Consider the following 9,559-nt stretch of genomic DNA (forward strand, 5'->3'; position numbering starts at 1 on the left):
GTTCGGGTGGGGTCCCCCTGAATTCGGGTGGGCTCCGAGCCCACGACCGGCGTCCTTACCAGGAGCTAGAGACGCACAGATGCGCGAGGAAGCCACGTGACCCCCAACGCTGGGGCGAGGCACCCACGAGCGGAAGGAGGGGGGCGGGCGGGAGTGACCTCCCTCCACCCACAGGCGAGCACGGCCCTGCAGACACCCTGCTTTCCCACTCGGGCCTCCAGACCGCAAGGGAACACGTTTCTGCTGTGGAGGCCCCCGCGAGTGGCCCTTCATTCCAGCAGCCCCAGAAAATGAATGTCAGTCCTCATGGACACGGCCCGTCGTCGGGGGCCACCCAGTCCCTGACGGACACGCAGCGAGCCCCTGACCCTCAGGAAAGCCCCCCTGCAGAGCACTGGAACCCCTCCTCTCCCCGCCCCGAGGCCTGCGTTTGGCCGAGTGGTCACAATGTCGGAACGACTGAAACAAGATCGCAAGCAACGGTGTGGGGGGAGGGGAGGTTCCAGTTTGGTGGCATCCACGGAGCCTCGCACTGTCCTGTCTCCTGCAGCAGTGTCAGGAGACACTCCGTCCGGACACGCTCCTGCTCGGGGATGAGCCAGCCTGCCTGGCCCCAGCCACCGATGCCAGCCAGAGAGCTCCGGACGGGGTGATTCGGTCTCCTCCACCTGGCCGAGAGCCCGTTCGCCTGCAGCCCTCCCGTTCCTGGCCCCGCAGCCCCTCTCTCCTTCCCACCCACCGGGCAAAACCCTGCACCTCTCCTCACCCGCCCTCCCCCCGGGCCCCGCAGGAAAGCCCCAGGTTCCCGGGCAGGGAGCTTGCCCGCTCAGCTCGCCTCCATTGGCTCCTCGGCGGACCCACACCCCCTCTGCTGTCAGACAGCAGGTGTTTACCAGCACCCCCACCGCCCCGTCTTGGTCGCAGCTGTCTCCATGCCGGGTCTCCGTCCTGCGCCCATCTCCACCCCACGGCACGGGCCCTCCTTCCGCAGTGGGGCCAAGCGGAGTGGGTTGGGGGGCCTCTCCCCTCTCTGTCTTCCAGGCTCAGCCCCCCCCACAAGAGCAGAGAGGAGGGGGGAGCTCCTCGGTCACTGCCCGTCCCCCACGCTGTGCTCCCCTTGGGCTCGCGCTGGAAGGCAGTCTCTCCTGTGTCCTCCCCTCCGTTCCCTGCTGGCCCTTCCCATGCCCAGTCCTCCCTGTCTTCAGCGGGGACCCCCTCCCTGTGCCCAGGAACCCCACCCCCAGCCAGGCCTCCTCAGATGAGATTTCTGCCCCTTCTTTCCTGCCCACACCCCCTCCTGTAAGCCCAGAAGAGCAGCCCAGGGTCTGGGGTCCGTCTTGGGGGAAGGTTCTCACCCAGGTCTGCAGTCTCCCTCGTCCTGCAGGTGCACAGGTCACACACCGCCCTGACCCGGTCTGGGAGAGGGAAGCTCTCAGATCCCTTTAGAGGGACCAGCACGGCCCCATACTTCTGGGGGCCGGGACAACACGAGCATTTAAGTATTAATAAGACCTTCTGGATGGCAACCTGGCACAGGGCCACGAGGGGCAGGCCCTTCGGAGCCCAGGACCCTGACACCTTGGGGCTCTGTGAGCTGGGGACCCTGTGACCTCAAGGTCTTTGGACCTCGGCGCCCTGTGAGCCTCACTCTGGGAGATTATCGAGGTCAAGGCTTCTGAGGTCGGCCTGGCCAGCAGCTTGCACTAGAGGAATTGCTCGGTCCTAACATGGCAGAAGGGGACAGGGTCACCTTGGGGCCTAGGGTGTCCCCAGAGCAGGTGTTGAATGAACGAGGAGGCCATCACACCGAGGTGGCTCCAAGGCCGCCCCGGCCGGTCTCTGCAAACCGAAACCCGAGTCTGCAAGCGCCTCAAGGTCACGCAGCCAAGGCTCCAAGGACGACCAGTCCCAAGCAGCCCGCGTGGCCCTGAGCGGCAGCCAATCCCGTGACTTCCTTGTCGGTTCCCTGGTCTGTTGGTCCCGGAAGTCTTTCCCCAGCTTCTGTCCAGGAGCGCTACGGAACCCCTCTGCTTGGCACGGCCCCAGTCAGACTGACGATCGGTCAAACAGGTCAGCTCTGGAAGCTGTTACTATGTCTCTGTTTATCTTTCCAGGCAGGAGGAGAAGCCGGGCCTGTCCGTGGAGCGGGCATTGCACCGACCCCTGGAAAGGGCACAGGCAAGGATCTGGAATATGCAAACGAGGAAAGGGAGGCCCCGAGTGACAAGGCGCCAGGGTCCCTCGGAGCCGCGCTGGGCTCCACGTTGGTGTGTCACCGGCCAGTGGGACGGTCACGGCCCCGGGGACGGTGCTCCTTTTAGCCCACCTCACAGATGAGGAAGTGAGCCACCCCGGCTGAGGACCTTTGCCAGGTCCCTGTGGCCACGGAGGCTGAGCTGGGCTGGGACCTGGGCGGAGACGGATCACGAGGCTTGAGTGTGGCCTCCAGCTGCCTGGACGGGCCAGTCCCCCCTCCTCCCCGGACGGACTCCCAGAGGTCCCCCACAAGCCCAGGGACCCGCCAGGCCTCCAACTCACCAGTTCCTGCTGCCCAGCTCAGCCCCCTGCCAGGCTCGGAGCCGCTCCCCAGGCTGGTCAGGCCAGCCTGCCCTCCGTGTCGAGAAGCAGGTGCCGAGTGCTGGAGAAGGAACTTTGTCAAAGCCGCTGCCCCGTGGGCAAGAGCAGCTGTGGGCCGGGGAACATTGGGCATCAGGCAGGCCGCTGTACACACACCCGGAGCCCCTGCACGGTGACTTGGGGGCGGGGGGAACCCGGGGAGCCGCAGGAGCTGGGGGCCGGGTCCACGCCGTGCTGGCAGGGGTTAAAAGCCGTGCTGAGGTCCTAAGCGTGTTGGAGCCTGACAGGAGACACAGGGGAGACACCGCTGGCTCGGGGCATTGTTCCCAGGATGCTTTGATCCCCGACTCTCACTGTCTCAGGTTAAGGAAGTCCGGGGCTCTGCATTCTTGAGGTTTCTCAGCTGTTCCCTGGGGCTGCTGACTGGGTTCTCACCGCTCCGTTGTTCCCTGGGGAACCTTTCTTGTTTGGGCAGAAAGCGCCCCAAGGGCCGAGGGGCCAAGTGGGAGGCCTTGCAACATGTGGGCTTCTCGCCCGTGATGGTGGGATCCCTGCGTCCCACAGCGGGCTCTGGCTCAAGATACGACGCGGCCAGTCTGGACAAGGCTAGACCCCGAATGCAACGAAGGGTGCCCTGGAAGAAAAGAGACACAGACGAAGAGACACAGCAGGAGGCAGGCAGGGGCTCGGGCTGCATCTGAGAACCAAGGCCAGCAGGGGTCACCAGCCACCCCAGCAGCTAGGACAGAGGCCAGGACGTTCTGCCTTAGGGCCCTCGGAGAGAACAGCATCCCCCTCTCTGACTTCCGGCCTCTGGCCTGGGAAAGTAACTTCCCGCTGCTCCAGCCGCCCAGTATGTCCCGGGACTGATGTCCAGTCTGGCCCCACCCCCACCAGGCTGTCTGGGTGCTTCCCCCTCCCCCACCATGTTACATTTCGGGGACCCAGGGACCCGGCTGGAGCTCCCCCGTGGTGGTGATGTTCCCCCTCAGAACGACAGTGGGATAGCGAAGGGAAAACCACGCAGCGTAGCGGGGCCTGGGGCCCCTGGGGAATGGCCCGTGGGTGCAGGGGGAGGAAGGGAAGCCAAATCCTAATTACCTGGTCGGCCTGGCAGGCCGCCCTGCCCTACCCGTAGGCCCAGGAGACCACCCAGGAGACAACGTCCAAGCAGAGGGGCTGGGACTGGAAGCAGAGGCCAGGAAGAGAGTTGTGGGCCCTCCCCACCCCTCCCATCAGCCCCGGCCAAGGTCTCCCTAAGTCCGGTATCGCGGCTCCACCCTGGGGGGACTCTCTCCTGGCCCAGAACCTGCACCTGCTCCCCTCGTCTGCCGGAGATTTCCAGCACGTATCCAGGAGTCTGCTCAGGCTGCCTTCTCCTGCCTGCGCCCTGCCCAGCTCTGTTCTCCTCTGTCCCGGGCCATCTCCAAGGTCAGAAGGGAAGGGGCTTCTCCCGGAGGCTCTGGGGCTGCCCCTTGTTCCCATAGCCCCTCCTGACCAAGCCAGGCCCTCCCCCTCTGACCCCACGCTGCTACCCAGCCCTGCCCATGGCCTCCCCAGTACAGACCTGACCAGCCTATGAGCCAATGCAGCTCGGGCCTCCCTCCGCCCTGCCTCCCGCTCCGCTCCCAGGGGATGCCGCCTGCCCAGCCAGAGTGACGCCCTCTTGCCAGCCCGTGCCCGCCCACTCTCTTTAGCCTGCTCCCCAGGCCTGGAAACCCCCATTTTTCTGTTGCCTCCTCTAGGAAGCCCTCTGGGAAGCCCCCGTGTTCAGAAGGAGCCCTCATGCTTGTGTTTACGACATGGCCGGGCTCGTCACTGCTCGTGACCCTGGGTCCCTGCTGTCCACACCGGCCTCCTGGCGTGCAGGGACTTCGGTTCCACACAAGAGCCCCTGCTCGGCACGGAGCTCGTTCTGCGGGGGAACACAGGCGAGCAGACAGAGGACGTAGCAACGGGCCAGGGGCTAATTCTCCTCCATGTCCATGTCCTATTTCCACTGCCATCGTCCCAAGGCAGGGTCTTCTCTTGTGCCCGGGCTGCTGAGCATTAGTTAATGATGGCAAATTCAGAGACCATCACTAAACGGCTGTCTTCAGGTTCCGAAACAGAGGACGGAGGAAAGTGGGCCGCCCCCAGACACGGAGTCAGAAGGGCAAGGTGGGGAGGCGTGGGGGCTGGGGTCCAAGCTCTGCCTGCCTCAAGACGCTACAGCTAAATGCTGCCCGTGTTCCCAGGACCTCAGGGAGCTGCCAGCTTCTCTCTTCCAGCCCCGAACCCCAAACCCCGACCCTCCTCACTGCCCCCTGCTCTCGGCTCGACACCTTCCGCAAGCCCACCAGCCAGCGCTCACGCTTCGGGAATACAGGCTAAGAAAAGGGGCTTTTTTCTATTGCATTATTGTCTTTTTAAGAAATGTGTGTCTGTGTAAACATATAAACGCAGATAGTAACAGACTCAATTATGTCCCCTTAACATTCCTGTGTTCAAGTCCTAACCCCCAGGACCTCGGAGTGTGGCCTTATTGGGAAAGACAGTCATCACAGGTGGACTGGACTTAATTAGGATGAGGTCATTCTGGAATGGAGTGGCCCGAAATCCAATGTGACCGTGTCCTTATAAAAGGGGACATTTGGACATAGAGACATGCACGCGGGACCAGACTGTGTGATTCAGAGGGCAAGGGACACGTCGACAAGCCAGGGAACCCCAAAGATGCTAGCAAACCCCCAGAAGCTGGAGAAGGGGACAGAGCAGAGTGTCTGTGATGGCCACAGGGGGACCCAGCCCAGCCCACACCTCAGCCTTGGACTCCGGGCCTCCAGACTTCGAGATGAGACATTTCTGTTGTGTGAGTTCTCCAGCCAGCGAGAGTTGGTCACAGCCACCCAGGGCCCTACTATACTTACACACATGCACAAATTACACGTCTCTTGAAAAACTATGGAAAGTATAAAAACCAAAAGGAAGAAAATAAGCCTACCGCTCAGAGATGGCCCACTTCTTAGTACAGGCCCTCCCCCCCCCCTTTTTTTTTTTGCCCCCAGGTGTGGGCACCAACCCTAGTTTACACCGTACACTTTTCCTAAACCATAATCACTGTTTTCCCGTGTAATCAAATGCTCCTTGAAATGGTTCTGTGATCATCCGTCAAAGAGCTGACCGATTTTACTTAGATGGTTTCTGTTTGCAAGATAAAAGTAATCCAAAATGAACATTGCTGGTGCATAAATCGTTTTCTCTATTTCCAGGTATTTCCTTAGGGTCATTTCTAGAAACAAAATCAGGTCTGATGTAACCACCAGACAGGGTTTCGGCAGAGACCTACTTCCAGAATCCTGAACTCCCCCGTGTCATGTAATGGTACGGGCTTAAGGATGATGGCCTTGAATGCCTGAACCCAGCTAGATGAGTCTGAGAGCCCAGGGTTTAGTCGGTGACCTTGGCCTAAGGTTGTCAGTATACAGAATTCCCATGACCAGAGAGATGCTTCAGAAATGAGCCTGCAGCCTGCTTACTGCTATGAAGACACAGAGGACATGTGTCCTCTCAGAGGCCTGAGGGAACAAAAGGCTCTTTGCTCTTTGAGAGCCATTCCCTAAGCCTCCCTTCTTTTCTCCTGGATGGTACAGCATGAAGATGTGATACTTGGAGCTATGGCAGCCTTTTTGTACCATGAGGGAAGCCCCTCTGGGCACAGCAGAGAGTATATCAACAACTTCTCAGTGATGCTGTTGAGCACATGGGTCAAACCATCCCATTCCCAGACCCCCCAGCAGTGAGAGCCAAGGAATCTCATATCCAAGCCAGGCCAAGTGAATACTTCACCCACTCAGTCGTGGTAGATTGCAGCCTCTGCCAGTGGCCACATACAAGGGGAAATGCTAATAAAGGCAAGTTAGCCCTTTCCCTTCACACCGGGCCCTGCACCTCCTGCTCTGTCGACGCTTGTCTCCACCGTTCTGCACAAGTTGGTGACGTCAGTAGAAGGAAAGAGCTCTGGGTGCAGCCTGCCTGCGACGGGGAGATGAGCTTGTCCTGGGTTATCTGGTGGGGCCTAACCCCAGGGAGGAGGTCACAGAGAGACGGCCATGGGAAGGCAAGGGGGGAGGCTGGAGGGCTGGAGAGGGGCAGGGGTGCACGCATAGTCCAAGGAATCCCAAATGTCCTTACAAGAGAGAGGAGAGACTGGAGACACACAGTCACGGCAGGGGTGGAGGGGACACATGGAAGCAGGGGCAGGGTCTCAGTGTGCTCCAAGGGTTGCCCGCAATACCAGAGCCCGTAGAGGGGTATGGAGCAGATTCTCCCCTATCCCCAGGGCCTCCAGAAGGAACTAGCCCTGCCCACATCCTCATTTCAGAATTCCGGCCTCCAGAGGGGTGAGAATGCATTTCTGCTGTTTCCAGCATTTTAAGGTCCTTTGTTACGGCATCATAGGCACCTGGTACGTCCGGGCGTTCTCTTTGACCCCAAATCTAAACCAGCCCCCAACAGAAAGCCCTGTGCTCGTCCTTCACCCGGGCAGCTGTCTGAAGGACATCCCGTTGAGTGTCCCTCATGCACGTTCCGTGGCCCCCAGCACCCCTTAAGACGGGAAGTCAGGCTCCAGAGACAATGTGTCAGGCCCAGCAAAGCCGGGGCCCACCTTGTAACAGTCCACAGCCCCCTGTTGTAGGGACATTCACAGGAGCACGCCACCGGCTCTGAGATGCCTCAGAGCAAACAGAAAAACTGAAGCCAGAAGTTTTTAACGGGTCGAGTTTCTGTCTGGAGGATCTTCTCTTTCATCAGCACTCACTGACATGTCGAAGACCAGGAGCCACAGAGGCACGCGGGCCGTCCCGGGCTCGTCTGCGGTGCTCAGCTTCTAGACGTTCAGGCTAGTGGGCGGGTATGACGTCCCGTGGTTGGCGCCAGCCCCTGGGTCTCAAGGCCCGTCTGCCCCCTGCGACCCTGTCTTCCTGGGCAGGGAAGGGGACGTCGGAATTTCTGGCAGATCCAGCTTATGCTCTCCGACAAAGCAAAGTCACACTTCTCTTTCCCAGCACAAAGTTGAATGGGACGCAATGGCGTAGAGTTTATTTTGCGTGGGGCGTGTGCCGCGGGGGTCTGCGGCTGTTTTTGGTCTAGAACTCTGTGTCCCCACCCTTGGCTCTCCCCGCTGTGTGGCTGGGCTCCTGGCCGGGAGGGGAGAGCTGCGTGCACGGACCAAGGGCTGGCGAGAGGCTACTCGGAGGACACGCTGCGTCGCGAAGTGCCCACTGGCCTTCCAAGACGGTGCAAAGCAGAGAATGTAACATGTGTCATTAATAATGGATTTTTATCGTTACATATTGAAATGATCGTATTTTGGATATATGGAATTAAATGATACTATCAGAATAAATTCGACCTCTGTCGTTTAACTTTCAAAAACGTGGCCATGGGTAAGCCTCACATGGCATCCGTGGCCCCCGTTCGTGGCCGGCATTTTATTTCCACCAGACAGAGTTTCCTGACGTGCTTGACCGAGGTGGGAAGGGAGGCCTCACCTTGGCCGCCCGCTGCCTCCCCGGCTTCCTTGGAGCCAAAATGTCAGCTTGCTGGGCCCGAGACTCGTCACGGAAGCTCCCAGAGCCTTCCTGGTGTTCACACTTCGGGTGCGGGGTCGAGATCGGGGCCACATGAGGAGGGGCCGTTCATCAAAGCACCTTCGGTTGTGATGGACCATGGGGCGGGTGAGAAGCCTTTGCCCCTTGCCAAGGAACACAACGCCCATGCTTTCCCGGTTTCCACGCACTCTGCTTTATGGCAGTAAGAGTCCACACAGTCCGAGGGAACCCCATGGGGGAAACAAGGCGTGTTGGGCTCATGGCCTCCAGCCTCTGGTAGAAAAGGTCTGTGTCCGTGCCTGGTGCATGGAGGCCAGGAGTCATCTGTGAGTCCTGGAGGACAAGGGCTGGGCTCGGGCTTTCCAGGACCCCACGTGGTCCAGCACGATGCGAGCACCAGGGAGCTGCTGTGTCAATGGCCACCAATAGAAGGCAGGGGCCCTGGCAGCTTTTTTACCAGAACAGGTTTTCTTTGCAGTTTATGCAAGCTCAGTAGCTTCCCCGAGGCCCGGGGGTGTGTGATTGCGCAGCACCGTGCGCGCTCTAACGGACATTTCCTGCAGCTATTACGAGGCTGAGCAGTCACGGGGCAGAGTGGAGGGACTTGGCGAGCTCTGGCCAGCAGGGGGCAGGGTGGCCCGCGCCTTCTCCCCAGCCGAGCGCTCCCGGCGGGAGGACAGCTGGCAGGGTCCCCAGACCTGTGGTCATGAGCCCTCGCTAGGAAAGGTCAGGCTGTCCTTGGGGCTTGGCTTCTGCTGTTCTTGGAGGCCACCATGATGGACTGCGTGGACCTCAGGGACTTGAGATGATGTAAATTAATCTTCTAAAAATGTTTCAAAATGAACAGAGCCACAGTCAAGTAATAGGAAGGCGTTGAGAAATGGTCACGGAGAGACACCGGCGGCGTCAGCGCAGTGCTAGGTGACATAAGGGCGCCTGGGTGGCTCAGTCGTTGGGCGTCTGCCTTTGGCTCAGGTCGTGATCCCGGCGTCCTGGGATTGAGCCCCACGTCGGGCTCCCTGCTTGGCGGGGAGCCTGCTTCTCCCTCTCCCACTCCCCCTCTTGTGTTCCCTCTCTCACTGTGTCTCTCTCTGTCAAATAAATAAACAAAATCTTTTTTAAAAAAAAAGGAAAAAAGGTGAGGTAAACCAGGACCCGCGAGAAACCACCAGCCAGGGTCACAAATTCAGAAGAATTAAGGCACGTGCGATAAATGATGCATTAGATATCAATAAATATTGCGTGTGCGTCTTCTCAAGAACTAGGATCTAAGGGTCATCCCACATCAAGGAAGCCAAGACCCATGACGGCTCCTGTGCCCCTGCCAGGACGTTCCAGAAACTTCCCTGGGGTTCGTCCGCTTCCTTTCACCGACACTTGTTAGTGTT

General features: G+C 59.7%; 1 long non-coding RNA gene across 1 annotated transcript; it reads left to right on the plus strand.

Annotated features, from left to right (window-relative positions):
- The first annotated feature begins 1,393 nt into the window (after positions 1-1,393).
- On the plus strand, positions 1,394-5,822 carry LOC123940909. Its single transcript, XR_006818113.1, has 3 exons — positions 1,394-2,070; positions 3,695-4,008; positions 4,323-5,822. It is a non-coding gene; the product is annotated as an uncharacterized LOC123940909 (long non-coding RNA).
- The last annotated feature ends 3,737 nt before the right edge of the window (positions 5,823-9,559 follow it).

The sequence above is a fragment of the Meles meles genome, chromosome 4, assembly GCF_922984935.1.
Source record: "Meles meles chromosome 4, mMelMel3.1 paternal haplotype, whole genome shotgun sequence".
NCBI classification, from domain to species: Eukaryota; Metazoa; Chordata; class Mammalia; order Carnivora; family Mustelidae; genus Meles; species Meles meles.